Genomic DNA, 12,753 nt, shown 5'->3' with positions numbered 1-12,753 from the left:
ATTGCTTCAGGCCCTATTTTGGCTCCGGGCGGCAGGCTGAGCCTGTGGTTAATTCTTCCTGATGGGAAAATAGAGTGACCTGTGCCTGTCCCAACACCTAGAGCGAGTCTCTCATTGGTTCCCCCTCTTCCCGTTCATCCTCAGGACAAATTGCAACGTGTACGGAACAGGAGGTTAAAGGTGCTGATTCTCCAAGCAGGGAGATTGCTAGTATAGCGGCTGGAATGGCGAACCGGAGCACAAGGAGATGAGAAATGAGGTGCGTTTTAGAAACCATTCCCGATCACACGGTGTACCATCTTCTGGGTTTCTCATGCATGTTTTCGATGTATGAAGATGCCCTTGAACCTGGAGATTTGGGACCCATGGGATGGGTACCACGCAGTATTACTTTAAAGGGTCTGCGTTTGCTCACCCAACCTCACCAAACCTCTCAGCCCCAAGAGTGTCCACCCTTATGTCTCATCCATCTGTGGGTCTACATATGGTCAATCCAGGTTGCATCACAGCCCCTGAACGAATTTTGTCAGAATTTCTCTCTCTTTCACTGTCTTTGTTTCACGGGTTTTTTAAAGTAATTGATTTGTATAATGGGGTTTAGCTGCTTTTCACTGCTGTGTTTATGCCGCTTTTCACCCACTTCACTCACTTACAGAGAGATATAAATACATAGGTTTTAAGATTCTTACTAGTCAGATATATTCTTGGGCGGTGAATAGGGGGTGTTGAGTCCAGTTCACTGAGGAAGGAGTAGGTCTTGTCTATTACATATTGGGTTTATGGAACGCTATCTGAGCTAATTTGAAACCCTTGTTTTATGCATCACCCCACCTCACCTTTCCCGTTAAGCAGCCCTAGTGTGTGTTCTAAACGTGTGACTCTGACCTGTTATGTAATTCAGTTCAAGGGTAGCGGTTTTTACATTCCCTCTATAAGTGATATCTTATAATATGTTTCTTTTTCTGTGTGACTTATTTCACTTAGAATCGTCGTACCCAAATCCACTCATCATGCTGCTCCTAGCCTTATGATGTTGATTTCACGGCTGAGTGATATTCCATTGTACATAAGGACCACAACTTCTTTATCCATTCTTGTCTTTCCTGGGATATTTAAGGTGTAACGAAGTGGAGGTTCTTGTCAACAGAGCAGCCCTAAACATTGGGGTGCCTCTGTCTTGCTGAGTTTTAGTTTTCCCAATTTATACGCCCATGAGTGGAAGTGCCCTATGCAATCTAAGCTGAGTTTTTTAGATGTTTCAGGACACACCGTACACTTCTCCAGAGTGGCTGTTGGCAATTTACATCCCGCCCATCAGCGTAGCAAGGCTCCCATTTCTCCATGGCCTGTCCTGCATTTCTGGTTTTGACACTTTATTCAGCCTGGCCCTTTTGACCGATGGGAAGCGAGACTTCTTTGTAGCGCTGATTTGCCTTTCCAGGTTGCTTGGTTGGCCAAAAACGGCGTATGCGTTTTTTCCTGTATATATTCAGGAAAAAACGCATACGGCCTTTTTGGCCAAGGGCATCATTGTCGAGGTTTTGCCGCTTTTCCTGTGCTTTAAAGGCGATTCGAATCTACCTCCTGAAATCTGTTTCCTGCAATTCTGCCTTGCTTTCAAATCCTCTTCGTTGCCTTCCCTCAATACATTTGTGGACGAGAGTTATCATTTCTAAGTCTGCAGGTTTGTGAATTGCAGTGCCCCTGAGCTCCATTTTTCAACTCGCTTTCTTGGGAGCTGGCCGCAAAAGCGCAGGATTGCTTCAGGCCCTATTTTGGCTCCGGGCGGCAGGCTGAGCCTGTGGTTAATTCTTCCTGATGGGAAAATAGAGTGACCTGTGCCTGTCCCAACACCTAGAGCGAGTCTCTCATTGGTTCCCCCTCTTCCCGTTCATCCTCAGGACAAATTGCAACGTGTACGGAACAGGAGGTTAAAGGTGCTGATTCTCCAAGCAGGGAGATTGCTAGTATAGCGGCTGGAATGGCGAACCGGAGCACAAGGAGATGAGAAATGAGGTGCGTTTTAGAAACCATTCCCGATCACACGGTGTACCATCTTCTGGGTTTCTCATGCATGTTTTCGATGTATGAAGATGCCCTTGAACCTGGAGATTTGGGACCCATGGGATGGGTACCACGCAGTATTACTTTAAAGGGTCTGCGTTTGCTCACCCAACCTCACCAAACCTCTCAGCCCCAAGAGTGTCCACCCTTATGTCTCATCCATCTGTGGGTCTACATATGGTCAATCCAGGTTGCATCACAGCCCCTGAACGAATTTTGTCAGAATTTCTCTCTCTTTCACTGTCTTTGTTTCACGGGTTTTTTAAAGTAATTGATTTGTATAATGGGGTTTAGCTGCTTTTCACTGCTGTGTTTATGCCGCTTTTCACCCACTTCACTCACTTACAGAGAGATATAAATACATAGGTTTTAAGATTCTTACTAGTCAGATATATTCTTGGGCGGTGAATAGGGGTTGTTTTGTCCAGTTCACTGAGCAAGGAGTAGGTCTTGTCTATTACATATTGGGTTTATGGAACGCTATCTGAGCTACTTTGAAACCCTTGTTTTATGCATCACCCCACCTCACCTTTCCCGTTAAGCAGCCCTAGTGTTTTTGTAAACGTGTGACTCTATTCTGTTTTGTAATTCAGTTCAAGGGTAGCGGTTTTTACATTCCCTCTATAAGTGATATCTTATGATAAGTGTCTTTTTCTGTGTGACTTATTTCACTTAGAATCGTCGTACCCAAATGCACTCATCATGCTGCTCTTAGCCTTATGACGTTGATTGCATGGCTGAGTGATATTCCATTGTACATAAGGACCACAACTTCTTTATCCATTCTTGTCTTTCCTGTGATATTTAAGGTGTAACAAAGTGGAGGTTCTTGTCAACAGAGCAGCCCTCAACTTTGGGGTGCCTCTGTCTTGCTGATTTTTAGTTTTCCCAATTTATCCGCCCATGAGTGGAAGTGCCCTATGCTCTCTAAGCTGAGTTTTTTAGATGTTTCAGGACACACTGTGCACTTCTCCAGAGTGGCTGTTGGCATTTTACATCCCGCCCATCAGCGTAGCAATGTTCCCATTTCTCCATGGCCTGTCCTGCATTTCTGGTTTTGACACTTTATTCAGCCTGGCCCTTTTGACCGATGGGAAGCGAGACTTCTTTGTAGCGCTGATTTGCCTTTCCAGGTTGCTTGGTTGGCCAAAAAGGGCGTATGCGTTTTTTCCTGAATATATTCAGGAAAAAACGCATACGGCCTTTTTGGCCAAGGGCATCATTGTCGAGGTTTTGCCGCTTTTCCTGTGCTTTAAAGGCGATTCGAATCTACCTCCTGAAATCTGTTTCCTGCAATTCTGCCTTGCTTTCAAATCCTCTTCGTTGCCTTCTCTCAATATATTTGTGGACGAGAGTTATCATTTCTAAGTCTGCAGGTTTGTGAATTGCAGTGCCGCTGAGCACCATTTTTCAACTCGCTTTCTTGGGAGCTGGCCGCAAAAGCGCAGGATTGCTTCAGGCCCTATTCTGGCTCCGGGCGGCAGGCTGAGCCTGAGGTTAATTCTTCTTCCTGATGGGAAAATAGAGTGACCTGTGCCTGTCCCAACACCTAGAGCTAGTCTCTCATTGGTTCCCCCTCTTCCCGTTCATCCTCAGGACAAATTGCAACCTGTTCGGAACAGGAGGTTAAAGGTGCTGATTCTCCAAGCAGGGAGATTGCTAGTATAGCGGCTGGAATGGCGAACCGGAGCACAAATTGATGAGAAATGAGGTGCGTTTTAGAAACCATTCCCGATCACACGGTGTACCATCTTCGGGGTTTCTCATGCATGTTTTCGATGTATGAAGATGCCCTTGAACCTGGAGATTTGGGACCCATGGGATGGGTACCACGCAGTATTACTTTAAAGGGTCTGCGTTTGCTCACCCAACCTCACCAAACCTCTCAGCCCCAAGAGTGTCCACCCTTATGTCTCATCCATCTGTGGGTCTACATATGGTCAATCCAGGTTGCATCACAGCCCCTGAACGAATTTTGTCAGAATTTCTCTCTCTTTCACTGTCTTTGTTTCACGGGTTTTTAAAAGTAATTGATTTGTATAATGGGGTTTAGCTGCTTTTCACTGCTGTGTTTATGCCGCTTTTCACCCACTTCACTCACTTACAGAGAGACATAAATACATAGGTTTTAACATTCTTACTAGTCAGATATATTCTTGGGCGGTGAATAGGGGGTGTTGAGTCCAGTTCACTGAGGAAGGAGTAGGTCTTGTCTATTACATATTGGGTTTATGGAACGCTATCTGAGCTAATTTGAAACCCTTGTTTTATGCATCACCCCACCTCACCTTTCCCGTTAAGCAGCCCTAGTGTGTTTTCTAAACGTGTGACTCTGACCTGTTATGTAATTCAGTTCAAGGGTAGCGGTTTTTACATTCCCTCTATAAGTGATATCTTATGATAAGTGTCTTTTCCTGTGTGACTTATTTCACTTAGAATCGTTGTACCCAAATCCACTCATCATGCTGCTACTAGCCTTATGACGTTGATTTCATGGCTGAGTGATATTCCATTGTACATAAGGACCACAACTTCTTTATCCATTCTTGTCTTTGCTGGGATATTTAAGGTGTAACAAAGTGGAGGTTCTTGTCAACAGAGCAGCCCTAAACATTGGGGTGCCTCTGTCTTGCTGATTTTTAGTTTTCCCAATTTATACGCCCATGAGTGGAAGTGCCCTATGCTCTCTAAGCTGAGTTTTTTAGATGTTTCAGGACACACCGTACACTTCTCCAGAGTGGCTGTTGGCAATTTACATCCCGCCCATCAGCGTAGCAAGGCTCCCATTTCTCCATGGCCTGTCCTGCATTTCTGGTTTTGACACTTTATTCAGCCTGGCCCTTTTGACCGATGGGAAGCGAGACTTCTTTGTAGCGCTGATTTGCCTTTCCAGGTTGCTTGGTTGGCCAAAAAGGGCGTATGCGTTTTTTCCTGAATATATTCAGGAAAAAACGCATACGCCCTTTTTGGCCAAGGGCATCATTGTCGAGGTTTTGCCGCTTTTCCTGTGCTTTAAAGGCGATTCGAATCTACCTCCTGAAATCTGTTTCCTGCAATTCTGCCTTGCTTTCAAATCCTCTTCGTTGCCTTCCCTCAATATATTTGTGGACGAGAGTTATCATTTCTAAGTCTGCAGGTTTGTGAATTGCAGTGCCCCTGAGCACCATTTTTCAACTCGCTTTCTTGGGAGCTGGCCGCAAAAGCGCAGGATTGCTTCAGGCCCTATTCTGGCTCCCGGCGGCAGGCTGAGCCTGTGGTTAATTCTTCTTCCTGATGGGAAAATAGAGTGACCTGTGCCTGTCCCAACACCTAGAGCTAGTCTCTCATTGGTTCCCCCTCTTCCCGTTCATCCTCAGGACAAATTGCAACCTGTTCGGAACAGGAGGTTAAAGGTGCTGATTCTCCAAGCAGGGAGATTGCTAGTATAGCGGCTGGAATGGCGAACCGGAGCACAAATTGATGAGAAATGAGGTGCGTTTTAGAAGCCTTTCCCGATCACAGGGTGTACCATCTTCTGGGTTTCTCATGCATGTTTTCGATGTATGAAGATGCCCTTGAACCTGGAGATTTGGGACCCATGGGAAGGGTACCACGCAGTATTACTTTAAAGGGTCTGCGTTTGCTCACCCAACCTCACCAAACCTCTCAGCCCCAAGAGTGTCCACCCTTATGTCTCATCCATCTGTGGGTCTACATATGGTCAATCCAGGTTGCATCACAGCCCCTGAACGAATTTTGTCAGAATTTCTCTCTCTTTCACTGTCTTTGTTTCACGGGTTTTTAAAAGTAATTGATTTGTATAATGGGGTTTAGCTGCTTTTCACTACTGTGTTTATGCCGCTTTTCACCCACTTCATTCACTTACAGAGAGATATAAATACATAGGTTTTAAGATTCTTACTAGTCAGATATATTCTTGGGCGGTGAATAGGGGGTGTTGAGTCCAGTTCACTGAGGAAGGAGTAGGTCTTGTCTATTACATATTGGGTTTATGGAACGCTATCTGAGCTAATTTGAAACCCTTGTTTTATGCATCACCCCGCCTCACCTTTCCCGTTAAGCAGCCCTAGTGTGTGTTCTAAACGTGTGACTCTGACCTGTTATGTAATTCAGTTCAAGGGTAGCGGTTTTTACATTCCCTCTATAAGTGATATCTTATAATATGTTTCTTTTTCTGTGTGACTTATTTCACTTAGAATCGTCGTACGCAAATCCACTCATCATGCTGCTCCTAGCCTTATGATGTTGATTTCACGGCTGAGTGATATTCCATTGTACATAAGGACCACAACTTCTTTATCCATTCTTGTCTTTCCTGGGATATTTAAGGTGTAACGAAGTGGAGGTTCTTGTCAACAGAGCAGCCCTAAACATTGGGGTGCCTCTGTCTTGCTGATTTTTAGTTTTCCCAATTTATACGCCCATGAGTGGAAGTGCCCTATGCTCTCTAAGCTGAGTTTTTTAGATGTTTCAGGACACACCGTACACTTCTCCAGAGTGGCTGTTGGCAATTTACATCCCGCCCATCAGCGTAGCAAGGCTCCCATTTCTCCATGGCCTGTCCTGCATTTCTGGTTTTGACACTTTATTCAGCCTGGCCCTTTTGACCGATGGGAAGCGAGACTTCTTTGTAGCGCTGATTTGCCTTTCCAGGTTGCTTGGTTGGCCAAAAACGGCGTATGCGTTTTTTCCTGTATATATTCAGGAAAAAACGCATACGGCCTTTTTGGCCAAGGGCATCATTGTCGAGGTTTTGCCGCTTTTCCTGTGCTTTAAAGGCGATTCGAATCTACCTCCTGAAATCTGTTTCCTGCAATTCTGCCTTGCTTTCAAATCCTCTTCGTTGCCTTCCCTCAATACATTTGTGGACGAGAGTTATCATTTCTAAGTCTGCAGGTTTGTGAATTGCAGTGCCCCTGAGCTCCATTTTTCAACTCGCTTTCTTGGGAGCTGGCCGCAAAAGCGCAGGATTGCTTCAGGCCCTATTTTGGCTCCGGGCGGCAGGCTGAGCCTGTGGTTAATTCTTCCTGATGGGAAAATAGAGTGACCTGTGCCTGTCCCAACACCTAGAGCGAGTCTCTCATTGGTTCCCCCTCTTCCCGTTCATCCTCAGGACAAATTGCAACGTGTACGGAACAGGAGGTTAAAGGTGCTGATTCTCCAAGCAGGGAGATTGCTAGTATAGCGGCTGGAATGGCGAACCGGAGCACAAGGAGATGAGAAATGAGGTGCGTTTTAGAAACCATTCCCGATCACACGGTGTACCATCTTCTGGGTTTCTCATGCATGTTTTCGATGTATGAAGATGCCCTTGAACCTGGAGATTTGGGACCCATGGGATGGGTACCACGCAGTATTACTTTAAAGGGTCTGCGTTTGCTCACCCAACCTCACCAAACCTCTCAGCCCCAAGAGTGTCCACCCTTATGTCTCATCCATCTGTGGGTCTACATATGGTCAATCCAGGTTGCATCACAGCCCCTGAACGAATTTTGTCAGAATTTCTCTCTCTTTCACTGTCTTTGTTTCACGGGTTTTTTAAAGTAATTGATTTGTATAATGGGGTTTAGCTGCTTTTCACTGCTGTGTTTATGCCGCTTTTCACCCACTTCACTCACTTACAGAGAGATATAAATACATAGGTTTTAAGATTCTTACTAGTCAGATATATTCTTGGGCGGTGAATAGGGGGTGTTGAGTCCAGTTCACTGAGGAAGGAGTAGGTCTTGTCTATTACATATTGGGTTTATGGAACGCTATCTGAGCTAATTTGAAACCCTTGTTTTATGCATCACCCCACCTCACCTTTCCCGTTAAGCAGCCCTAGTGTGTGTTCTAAACGTGTGACTCTGACCTGTTATGTAATTCAGTTCAAGGGTAGCGGTTTTTACATTCCCTCTATAAGTGATATCTTATAATATGTTTCTTTTTCTGTGTGACTTATTTCACTTAGAATCGTCGTACCCAAATCCACTCATCATGCTGCTCCTAGCCTTATGATGTTGATTTCACGGCTGAGTGATATTCCATTGTACATAAGGACCACAACTTCTTTATCCATTCTTGTCTTTCCTGGGATATTTAAGGTGTAACGAAGTGGAGGTTCTTGTCAACAGAGCAGCCCTAAACATTGGGGTGCCTCTGTCTTGCTGAGTTTTAGTTTTCCCAATTTATACGCCCATGAGTGGAAGTGCCCTATGCAATCTAAGCTGAGTTTTTTAGATGTTTCAGGACACACCGTACACTTCTCCAGAGTGGCTGTTGGCAATTTACATCCCGCCCATCAGCGTAGCAAGGCTCCCATTTCTCCATGGCCTGTCCTGCATTTCTGGTTTTGACACTTTATTCAGCCTGGCCCTTTTGACCGATGGGAAGCGAGACTTCTTTGTAGCGCTGATTTGCCTTTCCAGGTTGCTTGGTTGGCCAAAAACGGCGTATGCGTTTTTTCCTGTATATATTCAGGAAAAAACGCATACGGCCTTTTTGGCCAAGGGCATCATTGTCGAGGTTTTGCCGCTTTTCCTGTGCTTTAAAGGCGATTCGAATCTACCTCCTGAAATCTGTTTCCTGCAATTCTGCCTTGCTTTCAAATCCTCTTCGTTGCCTTCCCTCAATACATTTGTGGACGAGAGTTATCATTTCTAAGTCTGCAGGTTTGTGAATTGCAGTGCCCCTGAGCTCCATTTTTCAACTCGCTTTCTTGGGAGCTGGCCGCAAAAGCGCAGGATTGCTTCAGGCCCTATTTTGGCTCCGGGCGGCAGGCTGAGCCTGTGGTTAATTCTTCCTGATGGGAAAATAGAGTGACCTGTGCCTGTCCCAACACCTAGAGCGAGTCTCTCATTGGTTCCCCCTCTTCCCGTTCATCCTCAGGACAAATTGCAACGTGTACGGAACAGGAGGTTAAAGGTGCTGATTCTCCAAGCAGGGAGATTGCTAGTATAGCGGCTGGAATGGCGAACCGGAGCACAAGGAGATGAGAAATGAGGTGCGTTTTAGAAACCATTCCCGATCACACGGTGTACCATCTTCTGGGTTTCTCATGCATGTTTTCGATGTATGAAGATGCCCTTGAACCTGGAGATTTGGGACCCATGGGATGGGTACCACGCAGTATTACTTTAAAGGGTCTGCGTTTGCTCACCCAACCTCACCAAACCTCTCAGCCCCAAGAGTGTCCACCCTTATGTCTCATCCATCTGTGGGTCTACATATGGTCAATCCAGGTTGCATCACAGCCCCTGAACGAATTTTGTCAGAATTTCTCTCTCTTTCACTGTCTTTGTTTCACGGGTTTTTTAAAGTAATTGATTTGTATAATGGGGTTTAGCTGCTTTTCACTGCTGTGTTTATGCCGCTTTTCACCCACTTCACTCACTTACAGAGAGATATAAATACATAGGTTTTAAGATTCTTACTAGTCAGATATATTCTTGGGCGGTGAATAGGGGTTGTTTTGTCCAGTTCACTGAGCAAGGAGTAGGTCTTGTCTATTACATATTGGGTTTATGGAACGCTATCTGAGCTACTTTGAAACCCTTGTTTTATGCATCACCCCACCTCACCTTTCCCGTTAAGCAGCCCTAGTGTTTTTGTAAACGTGTGACTCTATTCTGTTTTGTAATTCAGTTCAAGGGTAGCGGTTTTTACATTCCCTCTATAAGTGATATCTTATGATAAGTGTCTTTTTCTGTGTGACTTATTTCACTTAGAATCGTCGTACCCAAATGCACTCATCATGCTGCTCTTAGCCTTATGACGTTGATTGCATGGCTGAGTGATATTCCATTGTACATAAGGACCACAACTTCTTTATCCATTCTTGTCTTTCCTGTGATATTTAAGGTGTAACAAAGTGGAGGTTCTTGTCAACAGAGCAGCCCTCAACTTTGGGGTGCCTCTGTCTTGCTGATTTTTAGTTTTCCCAATTTATCCGCCCATGAGTGGAAGTGCCCTATGCTCTCTAAGCTGAGTTTTTTAGATGTTTCAGGACACACTGTGCACTTCTCCAGAGTGGCTGTTGGCATTTTACATCCCGCCCATCAGCGTAGCAATGTTCCCATTTCTCCATGGCCTGTCCTGCATTTCTGGTTTTGACACTTTATTCAGCCTGGCCCTTTTGACCGATGGGAAGCGAGACTTCTTTGTAGCGCTGATTTGCCTTTCCAGGTTGCTTGGTTGGCCAAAAAGGGCGTATGCGTTTTTTCCTGAATATATTCAGGAAAAAACGCATACGGCCTTTTTGGCCAAGGGCATCATTGTCGAGGTTTTGCCGCTTTTCCTGTGCTTTAAAGGCGATTCGAATCTACCTCCTGAAATCTGTTTCCTGCAATTCTGCCTTGCTTTCAAATCCTCTTCGTTGCCTTCTCTCAATATATTTGTGGACGAGAGTTATCATTTCTAAGTCTGCAGGTTTGTGAATTGCAGTGCCGCTGAGCACCATTTTTCAACTCGCTTTCTTGGGAGCTGGCCGCAAAAGCGCAGGATTGCTTCAGGCCCTATTCTGGCTCCGGGCGGCAGGCTGAGCCTGAGGTTAATTCTTCTTCCTGATGGGAAAATAGAGTGACCTGTGCCTGTCCCAACACCTAGAGCTAGTCTCTCATTGGTTCCCCCTCTTCCCGTTCATCCTCAGGACAAATTGCAACCTGTTCGGAACAGGAGGTTAAAGGTGCTGATTCTCCAAGCAGGGAGATTGCTAGTATAGCGGCTGGAATGGCGAACCGGAGCACAAATTGATGAGAAATGAGGTGCGTTTTAGAAACCATTCCCGATCACACGGTGTACCATCTTCGGGGTTTCTCATGCATGTTTTCGATGTATGAAGATGCCCTTGAACCTGGAGATTTGGGACCCATGGGATGGGTACCACGCAGTATTACTTTAAAGGGTCTGCGTTTGCTCACCCAACCTCACCAAACCTCTCAGCCCCAAGAGTGTCCACCCTTATGTCTCATCCATCTGTGGGTCTACATATGGTCAATCCAGGTTGCATCACAGCCCCTGAACGAATTTTGTCAGAATTTCTCTCTCTTTCACTGTCTTTGTTTCACGGGTTTTTAAAAGTAATTGATTTGTATAATGGGGTTTAGCTGCTTTTCACTGCTGTGTTTATGCCGCTTTTCACCCACTTCACTCACTTACAGAGAGACATAAATACATAGGTTTTAACATTCTTACTAGTCAGATATATTCTTGGGCGGTGAATAGGGGGTGTTGAGTCCAGTTCACTGAGGAAGGAGTAGGTCTTGTCTATTACATATTGGGTTTATGGAACGCTATCTGAGCTAATTTGAAACCCTTGTTTTATGCATCACCCCACCTCACCTTTCCCGTTAAGCAGCCCTAGTGTGTTTTCTAAACGTGTGACTCTGACCTGTTATGTAATTCAGTTCAAGGGTAGCGGTTTTTACATTCCCTCTATAAGTGATATCTTATGATAAGTGTCTTTTCCTGTGTGACTTATTTCACTTAGAATCGTTGTACCCAAATCCACTCATCATGCTGCTACTAGCCTTATGACGTTGATTTCATGGCTGAGTGATATTCCATTGTACATAAGGACCACAACTTCTTTATCCATTCTTGTCTTTGCTGGGATATTTAAGGTGTAACAAAGTGGAGGTTCTTGTCAACAGAGCAGCCCTAAACATTGGGGTGCCTCTGTCTTGCTGATTTTTAGTTTTCCCAATTTATACGCCCATGAGTGGAAGTGCCCTATGCTCTCTAAGCTGAGTTTTTTAGATGTTTCAGGACACACCGTACACTTCTCCAGAGTGGCTGTTGGCAATTTACATCCCGCCCATCAGCGTAGCAAGGCTCCCATTTCTCCATGGCCTGTCCTGCATTTCTGGTTTTGACACTTTATTCAGCCTGGCCCTTTTGACCGATGGGAAGCGAGACTTCTTTGTAGCGCTGATTTGCCTTTCCAGGTTGCTTGGTTGGCCAAAAAGGGCGTATGCGTTTTTTCCTGAATATATTCAGGAAAAAACGCATACGCCCTTTTTGGCCAAGGGCATCATTGTCGAGGTTTTGCCGCTTTTCCTGTGCTTTAAAGGCGATTCGAATCTACCTCCTGAAATCTGTTTCCTGCAATTCTGCCTTGCTTTCAAATCCTCTTCGTTGCCTTCCCTCAATATATTTGTGGACGAGAGTTATCATTTCTAAGTCTGCAGGTTTGTGAATTGCAGTGCCCCTGAGCACCATTTTTCAACTCGCTTTCTTGGGAGCTGGCCGCAAAAGCGCAGGATTGCTTCAGGCCCTATTCTGGCTCCCGGCGGCAGGCTGAGCCTGTGGTTAATTCTTCTTCCTGATGGGAAAATAGAGTGACCTGTGCCTGTCCCAACACCTAGAGCTAGTCTCTCATTGGTTCCCCCTCTTCCCGTTCATCCTCAGGACAAATTGCAACCTGTTCGGAACAGGAGGTTAAAGGTGCTGATTCTCCAAGCAGGGAGATTGCTAGTATAGCGGCTGGAATGGCGAACCGGAGCACAAATTGATGAGAAATGAGGTGCGTTTTAGAAGCCTTTCCCGATCACAGGGTGTACCATCTTCTGGGTTTCTCATGCATGTTTTCGATGTATGAAGATGCCCTTGAACCTGGAGATTTGGGACCCATGGGAAGGGTACCACGCAGTATTACTTTAAAGGGTCTGCGTTTGCTCACCCAACCTCACCAAACCTCTCAGCCCCAAG

At 45.4% G+C, this 12,753-nt stretch overlaps 1 long non-coding RNA gene across 1 annotated transcript in view; it reads left to right on the top strand.

Annotated features, from left to right (window-relative positions):
- The window catches only part of LOC309621378, a 472,156-nt gene that overhangs the window by 402,491 nt on the left and 56,912 nt on the right, over positions 1 to 12,753 (top strand). The window lies entirely within an intron of this gene.

This window comes from Balaenoptera borealis (assembly GCF_965194805.1).
Source record: "Balaenoptera borealis genome assembly, contig: HAP1_SCAFFOLD_364, whole genome shotgun sequence".
Classification (NCBI taxonomy): Eukaryota; Metazoa; Chordata; class Mammalia; order Artiodactyla; family Balaenopteridae; genus Balaenoptera; species Balaenoptera borealis.
The sequence above is the reverse complement of the archived record's forward strand: the minus strand, read 5'-3'. Positions and strand labels throughout refer to the sequence as shown.